Below are 23,206 nucleotides of genomic sequence, written 5' to 3' on the forward strand. Positions count from 1 at the left end.
CACTCATAGGTGGCACTGATGGGCACTCATAGGTGGCATTAATGGGCACTGGTAGGTGGCACTGATTGGCACTCAAAGGTGGCACTTATATGTGGCACTGGAGGGTACATATAGGTGGCACTGAAGGGCACTGGTGGGCACTGATGAGGTAGTACTGATTGGCACTGATGAGGTGGCACTTTTAGGCACTGATAGGCGGCACTGATAAGCAGCACTGATGGGCACTGATATACAGCACTGATGGGCACTGATAGGTGGCAATGATGGGCACTCATAGGTGGCACTGATGGGCACTGATGGGCACTCATAGGCAGCATTAATGGGCACTGATAGGTGGCACTAATTGGCACTCATAGGTGGTACTGATATGTGGCACTGGAGGGCTCATATAGGTGGCACTGAAGGGCACTGGTGGGCACTGATGGGTAGCACTGATAGATGACACTAATAGGCAGCACCGATCAGAGCCTCTGGCAGGCATTACTGATGAGCACAGAGTGACATCCCCAATGGGCACAGAGTGCCATCCCTGGTGGGCTCTAGTGGGCTTACCTGGTAGTCATGGGTGGGCATCCTTGCTGCCCATGGGTGTGCATCCCTAGTGGCCATAGGTGGGCATCCCTGGTGGTCCTGGGTGGGCATCCTCAGGGGGGGCTGCACTTATAATCATTCAGTGCAGACTCCCGCTGTCAGGAGAGCAGCCAATCGGCTTTCACCTACTCGCGTCTGTCAGCGCAAGTGGATGAAATGCTGATACACGACTTTTCCTGTTTACACTGTGATCAGCTGTGATTGGACACAGTTGATCATTTGGTAAAGTGCCTCCATCAGAAGCTCTTTATCTAGATCAGAGATGTGGTGTGTCAGACTGACACACCACCGATCGCCGCGCTGAGCGCCCCCGCGGGCTAACCCTGCTGGACGTCATATGATGCCCAGTCAGGATAACTCAACCACTTCAAAGCCGTCATTCTGCTATAGGCCGGGCGGGAAGTGGTTAACAAAAGACACACAAACCCCTTCAAATGTTCCCCAAAATACATATAGAAGACTCTTGGAGGCAGAGTCTGTGTGATGTCAAGAAGCCGGCAATGACAGCAATTACAGGGAGCTGTGATCAGTGACACTGTCACTAGGCAGAACGGGGAAATGATTGTTTACATTAGCATCTCCCCGTTCTTCCTCTCCGTGGGATGATCGCGGGTATCCCCGCAGACATCGAGTCCACGGGACCCGCGATCACACTCACGGAGCTTGCATCGGGTGCGCGAGAACCGCTTCTTACAGGTACGTTAATATGCCTGCATGTGCCCTTCTGCTGATGTATATCAGTGTGAGCCAGTCGGCAAGCGGTTAATATATGTTACCAATCCAATAATGACTATACCAGATCTTGTGAAAGAATTTAAGAGATTTGGGAATCTAAGTCATTTTAAAGTCAATTATGATAAGTCAGAGATGTTAAATATATCATTACCAAATAAAGATCAGGAACTTCTTCAGGTAAATTTCCCTTTTAAATGGCAAAAAGTGGCAATTAAATGTCTTGGGATATATATCCCAACTGACTTGACTAAATTGCAGGAGTTGAATTATTTCCCAATAATACGGAAGATTTTGAAATTGCTTCCAAAATATGATAAACTGGTCTACTCATGGATAAGGAGAATCAATACAGTAAAAATGGATATTCTACCAAAATTGTTTTATTTATTCCAAGCTACAGTAGGTGACCGCAATTTGTGTCAATCGGCGAGATTTGACACTTGCAAGCCCCGTCGCGGGTGCCAGCGCCGAGCTGGCTCACGCATCGGGAAAGGAAAAATGTGTTTTTTCCTTTCGCGATGAGCGACAAGCATTGCCGACAGGTGTTTAGTATGAATCATGAGGGGGAACTCCACGCCAAATTTTAAATAAAAAAACGACATGGGTTCCCCTCCAGGAGCATGCCAGGCCTTTAGGTCTGGTATAGATTTTAAAGGGAACCCCCTACGCTGAAAAAACGGCATGGGGGTTCTCCCAAAATCCATGCCAGACCATTCTTATCGGAATCCGGGAGCCCCCTTTAATAAGGGGACCCCCAGATCCCAGCCCCATACTCTATGTGTAAGAGTATGGGGCACATCGTACCCCTACCCATTCACCTGGGAGAAAAAAGTGTCAATAAAAAAAAACACACTAGACAGGTTTTTAAAGTAATTTATTAGGCAGCTCCGGGGCTCTTCTTCCGACTTTGGGGGTCTCTTCCGACTTCTCCGCTCTCTCCGGCTTCTTCTCCCAGTGTCCAGTTCTTCTCCCACTCTCTGGCCTCTTCTCCAGGTCTCCGGTTCTTCTACCACTCTCCGGTTCTTCTGCCGGGCTCCTCCGCTACCTTCTGCTCTTTTGCCCGCTCTTTTGCTAGTGGTGGCCCGGTCTTCTCCATCGTCCTCTTCCCTCTTCTCTTCTTCCGATGTTGACACGACGCTCTCTCCCGCTGTAATGCCTTGTGCGAGGTGCGCAATGACTTATATAGGCATGGGGAGTGGTCACCGGGTGACCCCGCCCCTTATGATGTCACAGTCCCTTTATTTATTATTGTATGTACATTTTCAATAAAATTAATTGCTTTCATTAGATTTTCTCTTTATTATTTCTGAGCCTAAAAAGTCCGCTATTTTGGTAATACTCAGTACTACCTGATTTTTTTCCCCAATAATTTATGGACGTGGCTTTTTTATGCACTTTTTCTTTAATGATCTGATGTCACAGTCCCATCATGCCCCGGGTTTGTGACGTCATAAGGGGCGGGGTCACCGGGTGACATCACCTGGTGACCAACTTATAATTTATCTACTATATTTGAGCTCCTACTTCCTATGGAACCTCTTAATAAATTAATATATATGAAGAAGTGGGAGAAGGAGATGGGGATCTCGATTTCAGCAGTAGAATGAAATAGGGCATTCTCTTTGACACATAAAACATCAATAGCGATTAGAAATCAAGAAAGGAACTATAAAATCATCATGAGATGGTATAGGACTCCAGTGGAATTACATAAAATAAACGGAAGTAATTCAGAAGAAATGTGTTGGAGATGTCTGAAGGAGAGAGGGACTATGTTACATATATGGCATAATTGCTCTATGGTGAAGGATCTCTGGGACAACGTATTTAAAATTTATCGGGAAATATCGAGCCATGTGATACATTCAAGTGTAAACATCTCAATACAACTCCCAGGAGCTAGAAAAACAATTAAGACAGACATCCTTCACCATATGATAACAGCAGCCAAGACAATATTAGCCCAAAAGTTGCCGCAAGTAAAGCCGCGTACACACGGGCAGACTTTTCGACTGGACTGGTCCGACAGACTTTCCGACGGACTTTCAATGGACTTTTGACGGACTTCCGATGGACTTTTTAACAAAAACGGACTTGCCTACACATGATCACATCAAAGTCCGATGGGTTCGTACGTGATGACGTACACCGGACTAAAATAAGGAAGTTGTTAGCCAGTAGCCAATAGCTGCCCTAGCGTCGTTTTTTGTCTGTCGGACTAGCACACAGATGAGCGGATTTCTGGGTCCGGCGTAGTTACGACATAAAGATTTGAAGCATGTTCCAAATCTAAAGTCCGTCAGATTTTCGACTGGAAAAATTAGCTGAAGGTCCGGTGAAGCCCACACCCACAGCCCAGTCCGGTCGAAAAGCCTGACTCTGTGTACACTGCATAAATAGTCCCACAATGGCAGAATGGATTTGTGAGGTGAGTGAAATACAGCGAATAGAGACAACAATAATGACTGAAGAGAAAATGAATACACAAAAAGCAAAAATATGGGAAAAAATGGGGGGGGGATTCAGGTCCTCTGCAAATATACGCAATTATCTATGAAGAGAATGTACCACCCTAATTTATAGGAATGAGTGTTGGGGGGTGGGGGGAGGGGGAAGGGTGGGAATGTGTGCCTTTTTTTTTGTGCCTTTTTTTTTTGTAGAATGGAGAGGTTGGTGTCTAGAACAAAAATGAGAGGACGATAATATAAGGGACCCTATGTAAAGAGTAGAAGATGAAGCGGTTTTAATATATAGTTTGAACATAGAGTCAGATTCATTTGAAAGATTCTAGGAAGATGTGTATATGTATTTATGTATTTGCATTTTTATTGAATGAAAATAATAAAAAAAAGAGATTGAAATTGAAAACAAATATGTTTGGAGTTTGCAGATTTTCCAGGGTTTTTTTTAGATTTCCTCTAGATAAACTATAAAAATGGGTGTGGCCTCTAGAATTAGTTACTATGGATAGGGATTGAGGAAGTTGTACCATCATCCAGAAATCTATGAATAGAGGGTTGGGAGCATGGTCCCCAAGCCAGGCTACCAAAGAAACATGGGGGCAACTGGACTATTGCGGTACAGTAAGACAGTAAACTAACCGTATATGACAGAGATATAAATATGAAAAAATTATCAAAGTAAAAATGTAACAAGTTTTATTCACGCAAATACATAATCAGTTAATATTTTTACATCACATGTGGATGTTGTACTATGTCATATACAATTGAGTGTATATAATATACAGATGTCAAGGTATAGTGGTTGTATTTATGATTCATTTGTGTTATTTTTTTTCCTTCTTTGTAGAAGTTTTTTAATGAATATAGTTACCATGTTGGATTGTATTAATCCTTGTGGGCCCTGAGGAAGCGGCGTGGTCACGAAACACGTAGACACATCTGTGTCCATTTGAGAACCTCCTCGTCACCTCCTGTGCTGTACACACAACATGAGATTATGGTAAAAAAGATGGTAAATCCCTCTTAAATATGGTAAACTCCTCTTAGACATGGTATTGTAAACCCCTCTTTAACATGGTATGGTAGTCCTCCTTTAATGGCGCATACATGCGGTCAGATTTTCCGACGGGAAATGTTCGATGAGAGCTTATTGTCGGAAATTCCGACCGTGTGTAGGCTCCATCAGACATTTTCCGTCGGAATTTCCGACAAACAAAATTTGAGATCTGGATCTCAAATTTTCCGACAACATAATCCGTTGTTGGAAATTCCAGAAGAATTTGGCAGAAGAGCCGCACTGGCTATTGAACTTCATTTTTCTCAGCTCGTCGTACGCGTTGTACGTCACCGCGTTCTTGATGTTGTTGATGAATTTCTGACAAGATTTGTGTGACCGTGTAAACGCAAGACAAGTTTGAGCCAACATCCGTCGGGAAAAAAAAACATGGATTTTGTTGTCGGAATGTGCGATCACGTGTACGCAGCATTAGACATCGTATGGTAAACCTCTCTTAGACAGTTGTCACCAGAACAGGTGTTCCTATTGGAGGATTTCTCCTCTATTCTTGTTTTCCCCGACAACTCCAAATTTAGGATTTTCTCATCACTTTCAGCTCCAGTGATCACCAGGAGAAGCTGTGTTAGTAGAGGTGAGCAGTAATGACTAGGCCTCACTTAGTAGCGTCCTAGGAGTATTACAGTCAAGCATCAGGAGTTACATAAATGCACTACATCTATAGCAAGGGCATTAATCAATTTTAGGCAAGGATTGTAGTAGAATGGGGCTTTAAATACACCTCTGGTGACATCAAACGTAACGACATCCAACTTGTATAAAAAATTTACAATTTTATTGAAAATAAATTAAAGATACAGTGACGCGGCCCTACTTAAATTTCACTCTACAAAAATGGGGCTTTGGCCCTCATTTTCTAAGCTGGGTCACTTCACTTTATAATAATCCCAAGGCATATGTTAAATATACAGGATACAAATCAGACATGTTTGACATAAATAGAGGAACACGTCAGGGTTGTCCTCTCTCCCCACTTTTATTTGCCTTACTCATTGAACCTCTTGCCCAGGCTATCCGTACAGACCCCTCAATCAAGGGCATAGATTTAGCAGGCCATCAACATAAATTATGTCTATTTGCTGACAATATATATACACTTTACAAAGAATGCAACAAGAAATGTAAAGGTGCAATTAGGACGGCTAAGATAGAACATGAAAGACACATAGTGGAGGAGAGCAAAAAAAATCCCAAGAACTTCTTTAAGTATGTAAACAGTAAAAAAGGGAGGACAGACCATATTGGCCCCATAAAGAATGAGGAAGGACATCTGGTTACAAAGGATGGGGAGATGGCGAAGGTATTGAATTTATTCTTCTCCTCAGTCTTCACGAGTGAATCAGGGGGCTTCAGTAACCAAAACTGCAGTGTTTATCCTCATGACACAACACAGGAAGCACCTCCATGGTTAACAGAGGACAGAATTAAAATTAGACTTGAGAAACTTAACATTAATAAATCACCGGGACCAGATGGCTTGCATCCGAGGGTACTTAGGGAACTCAGTCAAGTGATTGCCAGACCATTGTTCCTAATTTTTACAGATAGTCTACTGACTGGAATGGTACCAGCTGATTGGAGAAAAGCCAATGTAGCACCAATATTTAAAAAGGGCCCAAAATAAATCCCTGGGAATTACAGACCAGTTAGCCTAACATCAATAGTATGTAAACTCCTGGAGGGAATGATAAGGGACTATATACAAGATTTTAGTAATAAGAACGGTATCATTAGCAGTAATCAGCATGGATTCATGAAGAATCGTTCTTGCCAAACCAATCTATTAACCTTCTATGAGGAGGTGAATTGCCATCTAGATAAAGGAAGGCCCGTAGACGTGGTGTATCTGGATTTTGCAAAAGCATTTGACACAGTTCCCCATAAACGTTTACTGTACAAAATAAGGTCCATTGGCATGGACCATAGGGTGAGTACATGGATTGAAAACTGGCTACAAGGGCGAGTTCAAAGGGTGGTGATAAATGGGGAGTACTCAGAATGGTCAGGGGTGGGTAGTGGGGTTCCCCAGGGTTCTGTGCTGGGACCAATCCTATTTAATTTGTTCATAAATGACCTGGAGGATGGGATAAACAGTTCAATCTCTGTATTTGCAGACGATACTAAGCTAAGCAGGGCAATAACTTCTCCGCAGGATGCGGAAACCTTGCAAAAAGACCTGACCAAGTTTATGGGGTGGGCGACTACATGGCAAATGAGGTTCAATGTAGAAAAATGGAAAAATAATGCATTTGGGTGGCAAAAATATGAAGTCAATCTATACACTGGGGGGAGAACCTCTGGGGGAATCTAGGATGGAAAAGGACCAGGGGGTCCTAGTAGATGATAGGCTCAGCAATGACATGCAATGCCAAGCTGCTGCTAACAAAGCAAACAGAATATTGGCATTAAAAGGGGGATCAACTGCAGAGATAAAATGATAATTCTCCCGCTCTACAAGACTCTGGTCCGCCCGCACCTGGAGTATGCTGTCCAGTTCTGGTCACCAGTCCTCAGGAAGGATGTACTGGAAATGGAGCGAGTACAAAGGACAACAAAGCTAATAAAGGGTCTGGAGGATCTTAGTTATGAGGAAAGGTTGTGAGCTCTGAACTTATTCTCTCTGGAGAAGAGATGCTTGAGAAGGGATATGATTTCAATTTACAAATACCGTACTGGTGACCCCACAATATATAAATACCGGACTGGTGACCCCACAATAGGGATAAAACTTTTTCACAGAAGAGAGTTTAATAAGACTCGTGGCCACTCATTAAAATTAGAAGAAAAGAGGTTTAACCACTTGACGACCGCCTCACGCCGATGTACGTCGGCAAAGTGGCACGGACAGGCAAAATCACGTACAGGGTACGTGATTTGCCTTCCGCGGGTGGGGGGTCCGATCGGACCCCCCCCGGTGCCCGAGGCGGTCGTCTTTTGTCCAGCGGCGATCGGTGATGAGGGGGAGACCATCCGTTCGTGGCCCCCCCCCTCGCGATCGCCCCCGGCCAATGAGAATCTTCCTTTGCTGCTGTATGCTAAACAGCAGCAAAGGAAATGATGTCATCTCTCCTCGGCTCGGTAATTTCCGTTCCGGCCCGAGGAGAGAAGACATCAATGTGAGTGCACAACACACACACACACAGTAGAACATGCCAGGCACACAAAACACCCCGATCCCCCCCCCGATCGCCCCCCGATCCCCCCCCAATCACCCCCCCCTGTCACAAACTGACACCAGCAGTTTTTTTTGTTTTGTTTTTTTTTTTTTTCTGATTACTGCATAGTGTCAGTTTGTGACAGTTACAGTGTTGGGACAGTTACTGTTACCCCCCTGTAGGTCTAGGGTACCCCCCTAACCCCCCCTAATAAAGTTTTAACCCCTTGATCACCCCCTGTCACCAGTGTCACTAAGCGATCATTTTTCTGATCGCTGTATTAGTGTCGCTGGTGACGCTAGTTAGTGAGGTAAATATTTAGGTTCGCCGTCAGCGTTTTATAGCGACAGGGACCCCCATATACTATCTGATAAATGTTTTAACCCCTTGATTGCCCCCTAGTTAACCCTTTCACCACTGATCACCGTATAACCGTTACGGTTGACGCTGGTTAGTTTGTTTATTTTTTATAGTGTCAGGGCACCCGACGTTTATTACCTAATAAAGGTTTAGCCCCCTGATCGCCCGGCGGTGATATGCGTCGCCCCAGGCAGCGTCAGATTAGCGCCAGTACCGCTAACACCCACGCACGCAGCATACGCCTCCCTTAGTGGTATAGTATCTGATCGGATCAATATCTGATCCGATCAGATCTATACTAGCGTCCCCAGCAGTTTAGGGTTCCCAAAAACGCAGTGTTAGCGGGATCAGCCCAGATACCTGCTAGCACCTGCGTTTTGTGCCTCCGCCCAGCCCACCCAAGTGCAGTATAGATCGATCACTGTCACTTACAAAACACTAAACGCATAACTGCAGCGTTCGCAGAGTCAGGCCTGATCCCTGCGATTGCTAACAGTTTTTTTGGTAGCATTTTGGTGAACTGGCAAGCACCAGCCCCAGGCGTCAGGTTAGCGCCAGTACCGCTAACACCCACGCACGCAGCATACGCCTCCCTTAGTGGTATAGTATCTGAACGGATCAATATCTGATCCGATCAGATCTATACTAGCGTCCCCAGCAGTTTAGGGTTCCCAAAAACGCAGTGTTAGCGGAATCAGCCCAGATACCTGCTAGCACCTGCGTTTTGCGCCTCCGCCCGGCCCACCCAAGTGCAGTATCGATCGATCACTGACACTTACAAAACACTAAACGCATAACTGCAGCGTTCGCAGAGTCAGGCCTGATCCCTGCGATCGCTAACAGTTTTTTTGGTAGTATTTTGGTGAACTGGCAAGCACCAGCCCCAGGCAGCGTCAGATTAGCGCCAGTACCGCTAACACCCACGCACGCACCGTACACCTCCCTTAGTGGTATAGTATCTGATCGCATCAATATCTGATCCGATCAGATCTATACTAGCGTCACCAGCAGTTTAGGGTTCCCAAAAACGCAGTGTTAGCGGGATCAGCCCAGATACCTGCTAGCACCTGCGTTTTGCCCCTCCGCCCGGCCCGGCCCAGCCCACCCAAGTGCAGTATCGATCGATCACTGTCACTTACAAAACACTAAACGCATAACTGCAGCGTTCGCAGAGTCAGGCCTGATCCCTGCGATCGCTAACGTTTTTTGGTAGCGTTTTGGTGAACTGGCAAGCGCCAGCGGCCTAGTACACCCCGGTGGTAGTCAAACCAGCACTGCAGTAACACTTGGTGACGTGGCGAGTCCCATAAGTGCAGTTCAAGCTGGTGAGGTGGCAAGCACAAGTAGTGTCCCGCTGCCACCAAAAAGACAAACACAGGCCCGTCGTGCCCATAGTGCCCTTCCTGCTGCATTCGCCAATCCTAATTGGGAACCCACCACTTCTGCAGCGCCCGTACTTCACCCATTCACATCCCCAACCAAATGCAGTCGGCTGCATGAGAGGCATTTTTATGTCCTCCCGAGTACCCCTACCCAACGAACCCCCCAAAAAAGATGTTGTGTCTGCAGCAAGCGTGGATATAGGCGTGACACCCGCTATTATTGTCCCTCCTGTCCTGACAATCCTGGTCTTTGCATTGGTGAATGTTTTGAACGCTACCATTCACTAGTTGAGTATTAGCGTAGGGTACAGCATTGCACAGACTAGGCACACTTTCACAGGGTCTCCCGAGATGCCATCGCATTTTGAGAGACCCGAACCTGGAACCGGTTACAGTTATAAAAGTTAGTTACAAAAAAAGTGTAAAAAAAAAAAAAAATATGAAATAAAAAAAAATAGTTGTTGTTTTATTGTTCTCTCTCTCTCTATTCTCTCTCTCTATTGTTCTGCTCTTTTTTACTGTATTCTATTCTGCAATGTTTTATTGTTATTGTTATTGTTATTATGTTTTATCATGTTTGTTTTTCAGGTGTGTAATTATTTACACTTTACTGTGCTTTATTGTTAACCATTGTTAACCATTTTTTTGTCTTCAGGTACGCCATTCACGACTTTGAGTGGTTATACCAGAATGATGCCTGCAGGTTTAGGTATCATCTTGGTATCATTCTTTTCAGCCAGCGGTCGGCTTTCATGTAAAAGCAATCCTAGCGGCTAATTAGCCTCTAGACTGCTTTTACAAGCCGTGGGAGGGAATGCCCCCCCCCACCGTCTTCCGTGTTTTTCTCTGGCTCTCCTGTCTCAACAGGGAACCTGAGAATGCAGCCGGTGATTCAGCCAGCTGACCATAGAGCTGATCAGAGACCAGAGTGGCTCCAAACATCTCTATGGCCTAAGAAGCTACGAGTATTTCATGACTTAGATTTCGCCGGATGTAAATAGCGCCATTGGGAAATTGGGGAAGCATTTTATCACACCGATCTTGGTGTGGTCAGATGCTTTGAGGGCAGAGGAGAGATCTAGGGTCTAATAGACCACAATTTTTTCAAAAAAGAGTACCTGTCACTACCTATTGCTATCATAGGGGATATTTACATTCCCCGAGATAACAATAAAAATGATTAAAAAAAAAAATATGAAAGGAACAGTTTAAAAGTAAGATTAAAAAAGCAAAAAAATAATAAAGAAAAAAAAAAAAAAAAAAAAAACACCCCTGTCGCCCCCTGCTCTCGCGCTAAGGCGAACGCAATCGGCGGTCTGTCGTCAAACGTAAACAGCAATTGCACCATGCATGTGAGGTATCACCGCGAAGGTCAGATCGAGGGCAGTAATTTTTCCAGTAAACCTCCTCTGTAAATCTAAAGTGGTAACCTGTAAAGGCTTTTGAAGGCTTTTAAACATGTATTTATTTTGTTGCCACTGCACGTTTGTGCGCAATTTTAAAGCATGTCATGTTTGGTATCCATGTACTCGGCCTAAGATCATCTTTTTTATTTCATCAAACATTTGGGCAATATAGCGTGTTTTAGTGCATTAAAATTAAAAAAAGTGTGTTTTTTCCCCAAAAAATGCGTTTGAAAAATCGCTGCGCAATTACTGTGTGAAAAAAAAAAATGAAACACCCACCATTTTAATCTGTAGGGCATTTGCTTTAAAAAAATATATAATGTTTGGGGGTTCAAAGTAATTTTTTTGCAAAAAAAAAAAACTTTTTCATGTAAACAATAAGTGTCAGAAAGGGCTTTGTCTTCAAGTGGTTAGAAGAGTGGGTGATGTGTGACATAAGCTTCTAAATGTTGTGCATAAAATGCCAGGACAGTTCAAAACCCCCCAAATGACCCCATTTTGGAAAGTAGACACCCCAAGCTATTTGCTGAGAGGCATGTCGAGTCCATGGAATATTTTATATTGCGACACAAGTTGCGGGAAAGAGACAAATTTTTTTTTTTTTTTTTTTTTTTGCACAAAGTTGTCACTAAATGATATATTGCTCAAACATGCCATGGAAATATGTGAAATTGCACCCCAAAATACATTTAGCTGCTTCTCCTGAGTATGGGGATACCACATGTGTGGGACTTTTTGGGAGCCTAGCCGCGTACTGGACCCCGAAAACCAATCACTGCCTTCTTTTTTTTTTTTTTTTTTTTTTTTTTGTCATTTTTCAATCACTTGGGACAAAAAAAATAAATATTCAATGGGTTCAACATGCCTCTCAGCAATTTCCTTGGGGTGTCTACTTTCCAAAATGGGGTCATTTGGGGGGGTTTTGTACTGCCCTGCCATTTTAGCACCTCAAGAAATGACATAGGCAGTCATAAACTAAAAGCTGTGTAAATTCCAGAAAATGTACCCTAGTTTGTAGACGCTATAACTTGTGCGCAAACCAATAAATATACGCTTATTGACATTTTTTTTACCAAAGACATGTGGCCGAATACATTTTGGCCTAAATGTATGACTAAAATTTAGTTTATTGGATTTTTTTTATAACAAAAAGTAGAAAATATCATTTTTTTTCAAAATTTTTTTCCGTTTATAGCGCAAAAAATAAAAACCGCAGAGGTGATCAAATACCATCAAAAGAAAGCTCTATTTGTGGGAAGAAAAGGACGCAAATTTCGTTTGGGTACAGCATTGCATGACCGCGCAATTAGCAGTTAAAGCGACGCAGTGCCAAATTGGAAAAAGACCTCTGGTCCTTAGGCAGCATAATGGTCCGGGGCTCAAGTGGTTAACCTTAAACTACGTAGAGGGTTCTTTACTGTAAGAGTGACAAGGATGTGGAATTCCCTTCCACAGGCGGTGGTCTTAGCGGGGAGCATTGATAGCTTCAAGAAACTATTAGATAAGCACCTGAATGACGCAACATACAGGGATATATAATGCAATACTGACATATAATCACACACATAGGTTAGACTTGATGGACTTGTGTCTTTTTTCAACCTCACCTACTAAGAATATATTAATTTTTATGTCTTCCCCTCATATTTCTTCTCCCAATCTTATAAGCAAACTAGATCACTTTGCCCAAATTTCTGGACTAATTATAAACTCACAAAAATCAACAGCTTTAAAGGTCTCTTTACCCCCGCAAACACTACAACAAGCTATTACTCTTACCCCCAATCTATCTGATATCTTCTCTGCTAACTATCCTCTACTACTATGAAAAATTACTAATTTTCTTAAACAATGGTCCTCTTTGCCAATATCATGGATTGGTAAAATAAATGTAATAAAAATGACTCTCCGCATATACTGTACCTCTTGTATCATTGATTAGAAATCCACTTTTCTACCCGGCTCATACATCTCCTAAAACTTTTAAAAAATGGATTTCTGCTGATTTAACACAACTCTATGACCTGATAACGACCACTTCACTTAAAACATTTCCTGAAATATGTGAAACCTATCAATTTCCAGATTCAGAACTCTTTTGTTATCTACAGATCTAAAAAAAATTTATGCCATTTATACAAGGTAGAGATAATCTATGTGACATAACGCATTTTGAAAGTATTTGTAAAAATGACCCCCACTCAAAGGGGCTTGTGTCAATGTTGTGTAGTCACCTGAATGCTTTGCCTGATACAAAAACACCCTCCTATGCCATATCCAACGATAACATACCTAAATTTGAGAAAATTTAAAGTCCTTGGGTGACTCACTTTCTTTCTCCTAATTTTGACACTTCTTTACTAAGACCTTGGTAACTATATAACTTTGTTTTGAATAACTGATAAAAAGATACTCTGTATATATTGTTACTAAGAAATCCCTGGAAACCTCTACTAATCCAGACTTTTTTTTCTTATTATTATCTTTACTTTCCTTTAATTTTTTTCTTTTCTCCTTATTCTATCCTGTCTTCTCCTATTTATTTTTACATAACGAAATGGTAGAGAAACATTCACTTTTATAATGTTCAATTATAATACAATAATAGATAGTAAGCTCTAATGTTCTATTATAAATAACTGAATCTCGTAGTAATTAATATTATTTCTTTATTACATATTACTCAAAGTTAAAAGTTTAACAACTTTTACATTTTTGGTTGCTCTTGATTATATAATTGTTAAAATTGATTGTAACACCTTCGTCTTTCTAAAACATATAGCCTATTTGAGTCTTTCATTGCTTGTAACTACAAGAAATACTAAGATCTGATATGTAAATTCAACTAATGTTACCATTTAATGTAATCAATATTTTGTTAATTGTACCAATGTTTATATTTTCAAAATCAATAAACAAATTTGACAAGAAAATGAATTAAAACTCTGATATAACATTTGAAAAGATCATATAAAAAGGTGTAACATGGTGGTCTGTTACATTTTCAACGTATGTCCTTCAAAAGGGGTCTACGTGTTTCCTGGCCATGTTGCTTCCTCAGGGCCCACAAGGATTAATACAATCAAAGATGGTAATCATATTCATAAAAAATTCTTCTAGGAAGGGTTCTGGTTGTCCCAAACGTCTTCCATTTAAGGATTATGGAGGCCACTGTGCTCTTAGGAACCTTAAGTGCAGCAGAAATTTTTTTGTAACCTTGGCCAGATCTGTGCCTTGCCACAATTCTGTCTCTGAGCTCTTCGGGCAGTTCCTTTGACCTCATGATTCTCATTTGCTCTGACATGCACTGTGAGCTGTAAGGTCTTATATAGACAGGTGTGTGGCTTTCCTAATCAAGTCCAATCAGTATAATCAAACACAGCTGGACTTAAATGAAGGTGTAGAACCATCTCAAGGATGATCAGAAGAAATGGACAGCACCTGAGTTAAATATATGAGTGTCACAGCAAAGGGTCTGAATACTTAGGACCATGTGATATTTCAGTTTTTCTTTTTTAAAAATCTGCAAAAATGTCAACAATTCTGTGTTTTTCTGTCAATATGGGGTGCTGTGTCTACAATATGGGGTGCTGTGTCTACAATATGGGGTACTGTGTGTACAATATGAGGTGCTGTGTGTACATTATTGAGGAAAAAAATGAACTTAAATGATTTTAGCAAATGGCTGCAATATAACAAAGAGTGAAAAATTGAAGGGGGTCTGAATACTTTCCGTTCCCACTGTATAGAAAAACGGTAACTCTAGCCCATATAGAGATCACCTAAATTACTCCATATTACCTCCTGAGATGACCCCATATTATCACCTGAGATGACTCCATATTACCATCTGAGATGACTCCATATTACTTTCTGAGATGACTCCCTATTATCTCCTAAGATGACTCCATATTACCTCCTGAGATGACCCCATATTATCACCTGAGATGACTGCATATTACCACCTGAGATGACTGCATATTATCACCTAAAATGACTCCATATTACCACCTGAGATGACTCCATATTTCCACATGAGATGACCCCATATTACCTCCTGAGATGTGTCTATGTTACCACTTAAAATGGTGTAGGGGTCCCCCCCAAAATCCATACCAGACTCTTATCCGAGCATGAAACCTGGCAGGCCACAGGAAAAGAGGGGGGGACAAGAGAGCGCCCCCTCCTCCTGAACCGTACCAGGCCACATGCCCTCAACATGGAGAGGGTGCTTTGAGGTCTGACCTCATCCCCACAACCCTTGCCTGGTGGTTGTGGGGGTATGCAGGCGGGGGACTTATTGGAATCTGGAAGCCCGCTTTAACAAGGGGACCCCCAGATCCCTGCTTCCTCGTGTGAATTGGTAATGGGGTACCCAATCGTACCCCTACCATTTCACAAAAAATGTCTCAAAATGGAAAAAAGACAAGAGACAGTTTGGGACAAGTCATTTATTAAAAAATAAAAAAATAAAAATGTCCCACGATGTAAGTTCACTCCAGAGGGAGGCGGGGTCACCCGGTTACGTCACCGGGTGGCCCCACCCTCAGTTATATAAGAACTGTCACAGAGAAGACGCACATCACTCATCAGGATCCTCCCATGGAGGCGGATCAGTCCTGTTTTTTCTTTTTTTCAGTCCGTCGGGCGGTGTGAACTTACATCGTGGGACATTTTTATTTTTTTATTTTTTAATAAAGGACTTGTCCCAAGCTGTCTTTTTTACCATTTTGACACCTATTTTGTGAAATGGTAGGGGTACGATTGGGTACCCAATTACCAATTCACACAGGAGGAGGACGGGATCTGGGGGTCCCCTTGTTAAAGGAGGCTTCCAGATTCCGATAAGCCCCCTGCCCACATACCCCCAGAACCACCGGGCAAGGGTTGTGGGGATGAGGCCCTTGTCCCCATCAACATGGGGACAAGATGCTTTGGGGTCAGACCCCAAAGCACCCTCCCCATGTTGAGGGCATGTGGCCTGGTACAGTTCAGGGGGGGTGCTCTCTCGCCCCCCCTTTTTTCCTGTGGCCTGCCAGGTTGCGTGCTCGAATAAGGGTCTGGTATGGATTTTGGGGGGACCCATTTTTTGGGGGGGCATTTTTTTTTAAATGTTGGCGCAGGTCTCATATTACCTCCTGAGATGACTCCATATTACCACCTGAGATGACTACATATTATCACCTAAAATAACTCCATATTACCACCTGAGATGACTCCATATTTCCACCTGAGATGTGTCCGTGTTACCACCTGAGATGACTCCATATTATCATATGAGATGACTCCATATTACCATATGAGATGACTGCATATTACCACCTGAGATACCCCAATATTACCACCTGAAATGACTCCGCGCCTTCTAGCTGCCATCCCAGATCTGCATTACCTGACTGAGGATTACTGATGTGCCTATGCTTACTAATGTCTAGTGAGTGCATTACTTTTAATAAATACCATTTGCTATATTGCTACATTTAGATTGGAGCTGCTCCTCTCTCTTTGCTTCCCATTTACAGAGTTCCTTCTGCTCTCAAGCAGGCTGCCTCTCAAGTGTGTGCACAAGGATTCCTGCTCTATTTTCCTGTGTTTACCAACCAGGATACATTGACAATTTTTTATGCATGGACGTTATCGCCAAACCCTAATTTGGGGTTGGAGATAAACAGCACCAGCCAGCCTATCCACTGCAGCACCAACCAACCTATGTACTGCAGCACCAACCAACCTATCCACAGCTGCACCAATCAACCTATCCACTGCAGCACCAACCAGCCTATCCACTGCAGCACCAACCAACCTATCCACTGCAGCATCAACCAACCTTTGCACTGCAGCACCAACCAACCTATCCACAGCTGCACCAATCAACCTATCCACTGTAGCACCAACCAGGCTATCAGCAGCAGCACAAACCAACCAACATATCCACAGCATCACTAACCAACCTATACACAGCAGCACCAACCAACCTATCATCAGCAGCACCAACCAACCTATCCACAACAGCACCAATCAAACTATCCACTGCAGCACCAACCAACCTTTACACTGCAGCACCAACCAGCCTATCCACTGCAGCACCAACCAACCTATCAGCAGCAGCACCAACCAGCCTATCCACTGCACCACCAACCAACCTATCAGCAGCAGCACCAACCAGCCTATCCACTGCAGCACCAACCAACCTATCTACAGGAGCACCAACCAACCTATGCACTACAGCACCAACCAACCTATCCACTGCAGCACCAATCAACCTATCCACTGCAGCACCAACCAACCTATTCACAGCAGCACCAACCAACCTATGCACTACAGCACCAACCAACCTATCCACTGCAGCACCAATCAACCTATCCACTGCAGCACCAACCAACCTATCCACAGCAGCACCAACCTATCCACAACAGCACCAACCAGCCTATCCACTGCAGCATCAACCAACCTATCCACAGCAGCACCAACCAGCCTATACACTGCAGTACCAACCAACCTATCCACAACAATACCAACCAGCCTATCCACAGAAGTACCAACCAATATATCCACAGCAGCACCAACCAACCTATCCACAGCAGCACCAACCAACCTTTGCACTGCAGCACCAACCAACCTATTCACAGCAGCACCATCCAAACTATCCACAGCAGCACCAACCAACCTATCCACAGCAGCACCAACCAACCTTTGCACTGCAGCACCAACCAACCTATTCACAGCAGCACCATCCAAACTATCCACAGCAGCACCAACCAACCTATCCACTGCAGCACCATCCAAACTATCCACAGCAGAACCAACCAACCTATCCACAACAACACCAACCAGCCTATCCACTGCAGCACCAACCAACCTATCCAGAACAATACCAACCAACCTATCCACAGAAGTATCAACCAACATATCCACAGCAGCACCAACCAGCCTATCCACTGCAGCACCAACCAACCTATCCAGAACAACACCAACCAACCTGTCCACAGCAGTACCAACCAACCTATCCACTGCAGCACCAACCAACCTATCCACAGCAGCACCATCCAACCTATCCACAGCAGCACCAGTTCCAGCCATACAGCTCGTCACAGCAACCACCTGGTTACTCCTCAAGTCAGGCAACTCAGGGTAGTTATCAAAGTCCCCCTCACACTTCTCATTTCTTCTCAGCTATAACGCTTAGGAAGTTATGGGAGTCCCCCTAGATTTCACTTCCCCTGTTTATCATGATTTGTGAAAAAAATGACAAGACTTTATTTTTGCCTTAAGTATGCAACTTAATGCTTCCTAAGTGCAATTGTTAAAAGATTATAGTGTTTTATGTTATAGGATGTTTTATGCTGTAAGATATTGGGCATTCTTAGGGTGCAACTCACTTCCATTGCATACCCTGGTTTAGGGTGTATGATTTACTCCCATTTTATTAGTTTATATTATGTTATTTACATATTGCATTTTCAATTATAGATATATCTGAGGTCACAATGATCTACGATCTTCCATGTACACCTGCTTTGTGATTGTTTTTTCAAAGTGCACCTTCAGTACTTTTTAGTATTGGACCAAACCTTATCCGATGCCCTGTGATGTGACCCAAATTTCTGTTATAAATAAAAGAATTAAAAATGGATGTGAATGTATACAATGTGTGTGTTTTTTTTTATTTATTTGTTATTTTTTATTTATTTTTTTTGGTGGGGGGGGGTATTAAATGCTATCAAACAGCTATAGTACTATATACATTTTACTACAATAATTAGTAAACTTCAGTCAGAGCTGCAGAGTTTGTTTTTATCTACAGACACCCCTTATCTGTATAGGCAGTTTTTCTGTTAAGGTGAACTAACCCTTTAAGTAACATTTTATGTTAATCACTTTCACACTAAAAAGTTATAGTGAATATCTAAACATTCAAGGTTAGCATCCTCTGCATTTTAAGTCTCTGTGTTCCTCTAGCTTCTGGTCCAGAATCTTCTCAGAATGGTCCTTTTCAGCTTGTTGCTGGCCTGGAAGATGACGGCAGCCTCCACCGATTGAGATAATAATTGTAAATTCCAACAAACTATATACAGTGGCGAATTTAGAAGAAAAATGTCCATCTGAGACATGTAGAAGAATGTGAAGAAAAGAAGTAAGAAGAAGATTGTCCTCAGTGCAGTGACATGAGCCTGAAGATTTGGACATATTGATCCAGAGTCGTTATTCTTCACCCTCCAGACGTGTCTGATCAGAAAAGAGGAAGTGAGGACCAGGCACAGAAGACTGAGGCAGAATGGTAGAATGACACCTAGGATGTTTGAAGTCACATAATAGGAAAACGAATCATGGGACCTGATATAAGAGACTTCTGTACTGTTCTCAGAAGACTGGACTCTTTCTGCATACACAATCCAGAACCACGAGACACTCACAATGAACATCCCAAGTGCTGTCAGGAATAGAAGTTGACTCAGGAAATTGGACACAATTCTCTTTATCCAGATGAAGAACCCATAGCTGAGATTGGTGATGCTGGTACAGTAATGAGCCGAGAGCCAGAAGGTCAACCAGAAGTTGTAATAGACTAAGAAGTAACCTAATGTGTTCATAAATCCACGTACTTCTGTCACATAACAAACTTTCAGACACAAGACATAGATCATTCCCTGTACGCTCAGCACACACTGGAGGAGAATATTTACAATCCCCTTCCCCAGAAAGATCACATCGGTGGGACTCAACTTCCCTTTCTTTCTGATGATGTCCAGGTTACCCATCACAATACAAGTGTAAGAAGGGATTGCCAAGACAAGTCCCAAGACTGAAGAGACTAACATGGATAAGGAGTACGGAGACATCATGTTGAGGTTTGGTGTGATCTCCGGACAGAGATGACGGGACACGTCCAGTGATAGCAGACAGAATGATATATTTAGAGTTGGAATTATGGAAAAAGCCTTCAGAGATCCGTCTCATGATTGACTTTGCATAAATGTGATGGATTTCATTTCAATGCCGACATCTAAAGCACGGAGCAACCCGTGTAATACAATCTCTGACCCATTTCCATTATACTGAAATAGATAACCACTTCAGAACTGGCAGCTTTATGTCTCTTATTGACTATTATATACACTCAGTACTATGATTATTATATACACTCAGCACTATGATTATTATATACACTCAGTACTATGATTATTATATACACTCAGTACTATGATTATTATATACACTCAGTACTATGATTATTATATACACTCAGTACTATGACTATTATATACACTCAGTACTATGATTATTATATACACTCAGTACTATGACTATTATATACACTCAGTACTATGACTATTATATACACTCAGTACTATGACTATTATATACACTCAGTACTATGATTATTATATACACTCAGTACTATGATTATTATATACACTCAGTACTATGACTATTATATACACTCAGTACTATGATTATTATATACACTCATAGTTACATAGTAGGTGAGGTTGAAAAAAGTCCATCAAGTCCAACCTATGTGTGTGATTATATGTCAGTATTACATTACATATCCCTGTATGTTGCGGTCATTCAGGTGATTATCTAATAGTTTCTTGAAGCTATCAATTCTCCCCGCTGAGACCACCGCCTGTGGAAGGGAATTCCACATCCTTGCCGCTCTTACAGTAAAGAACCCTCTACGTAGTTTAAGGTTAAACCTCTTTTCTTCTAATTTTAATGAGTGGCCCCGAGTCTTGTTAAACTCTCTTCTGCGAAAAAGTTTTCTCCCCATTGTGGGGTCACCAGTACGGTATTTATATATTGTGGGGTCACCAGTACAGTATTTGTAAATTTAAATCATATCCCCTCTCAAGCGTCTCTTCTTCAGAGAGAATAAGTTCAGAGCTCACAACCTTTCCTCATAACTAAGATCCTCCAGACCCTTTATTAGCTTTGTTGCCCTTCTTTGTAGTCGCTCCATTTCCAGTACATCCTTCCTGAGGACTGGTGCCCAGAACTGGACAGCATAATCCAGGTGCGGCCGGACCAGAGTCTTGTAGAGCGGGAGAATTATCGTTTTATCTCTGGAGTTGATCCCCTTTTTAATGCCAATATTCTGTTTGCTTTATTAGCAGCAGCTTGGCATTGCATGTCATTGCTGAGCCTATCATCTACTAGGACCCCCAGGTCCTTTTCCATCCTAGATTCCCCCAGAGGTTCTCCCCCCAGTGTATAGATTGCATTCATATTTTTGCCACCCAAATGCATTATTTTATATTTTCTACATTGAACCTCATTTGCCATGTAGTCGCCCACCCCATTAATTTGTTCAGGTCTTTTTGCAAGATTTCCACATCCTGCGGAGAAGTTATTGCCCTGCTTAGCTTAGTATCGTCCACAAATACAGAGATTGAACTGTTTATCCCATCCTCCAGGTCGTTTATGAACAAATTAAATAGGATTGGTCCCAGCACAGAACCCTGGGGAACCCCACTACCCACCCCTGACCATTCCAAGTACTCCCCATTTATCACCACCCTCTGAACTCGCCCTTGTAGCCAGTTTTCAATCCATGTACTCACCCTATGGTCCATGCCAACGCACCTTATTTTGTACAGTAAACGTTTATGGGGAACTGTGTCAAATGCTTTTGCAAAATCCAGATACACCACGTCTACGGGCCTTCCTTTATCTAGATGGCAACTCATCTCCTCATAGAAGGTAATAGATTGGTTTGGCAAGAACGATTCTTCATGAATCCATGCTGATTACTGCTAATGATATCATTCTTATTACTAAAATCTTGTATATAGTCCCTTATCATCCCCTCCAAGAGTTTACATACTATTGATGTTAGGCTAACTGGTCTGTAATTCCCAGGGATGTTTTTTGGGCCCTTTTTAAATATTGGTGCTGCATTGGCTTTTCTCCAATCAGCTGTTACCATTTCAGTCAGTAGAATGTCTGTAAAAATTAGGAACAATGGCCTGGCAATCACTTGACTGAGTTCCCTAAGTACCCTCGGATGCAAGCCATCTGGTCCCGGTGATTTATTAATGTTAAGTTTCTCAAGTCTAATTTTAATTCTGTCCTCTGTTAACCATGGAGGTGCTTCCTGTGATGTGTCATGAGGATAAATACTGCAGTTTTGGTTACTGAAGCCCCCCGATTCACTCGTGAAGAAGAATAAATTCAATACCTTCGCCATCTCCCCATCCTTTGTAACCAGATGTCCTTCCTCATTCTTTATGGGGCCAATATGGTCTGTCCTCCCCTTTTTACTGTTTACATACTTAAAGAATTACTTGGGATTTTTTTTGCTCTCCTCCGCTATGTGTCTTTCATGTTCTATCTTAGCCAACCTAATTGCACCCTTACATTTCTTGTTGCATTCTTTGTAAAGTCTGAATGCTGATGATGATCCCTCAACCCTATATTTTTTGAAGGCCTTCTCCTTTGATTTTATATGCATTTTTACATTGGAGTTAAGCCATCCAGGACTTTTGTTCGCTCTTTTAAATTTATTACCCAATGGGATACATTGGCTAATGCCCTTATTTAATATGCTCTTAAAGCAAACCCATCTCTCCTCCATGTTCTTTGTTCCTAAGATTTTATCCCAATTTATGCCTTTTAGCAAGGTTTGTAGTTTAGAGAAGTTGGCTCTTTTGAAATTCAGTGTCTTTGTATTCCCTTTATGTTTCCTATTTGTGTGATTTATACTGAAGCCAATTGACCTGTGATCGCTGTTACCTAAATTGCCCCGTTTTTTTACATCCGTGATCAGGTCTGTATTGTTGGTAATCAGTAGATCCAGTAATGTTTTATTTCTAGTTGGTGCGTCTACCATCTGACCCATAAAATTGTCCTGCAAGACATTAAGGAACTGGCGAGCCTTAAATGAATGCGCGGTTCCCTCCGCCCAGTCTATGTCTGGATAATTAAAATCCCCCATTATGATAACACTTCCCATCCTTGCTGCTAATCCAATTTGTGATAGGAGATCCGTCTCCACTTCCTCCCTCAGGTTAGGGGGCCTATAGCATACTCCCAG

This window comes from Aquarana catesbeiana, linkage group LG06 (assembly GCF_042186555.1).
Source record: "Aquarana catesbeiana isolate 2022-GZ linkage group LG06, ASM4218655v1, whole genome shotgun sequence".
NCBI lineage: Eukaryota > Metazoa > Chordata > Amphibia > Anura > Ranidae > Aquarana > Aquarana catesbeiana.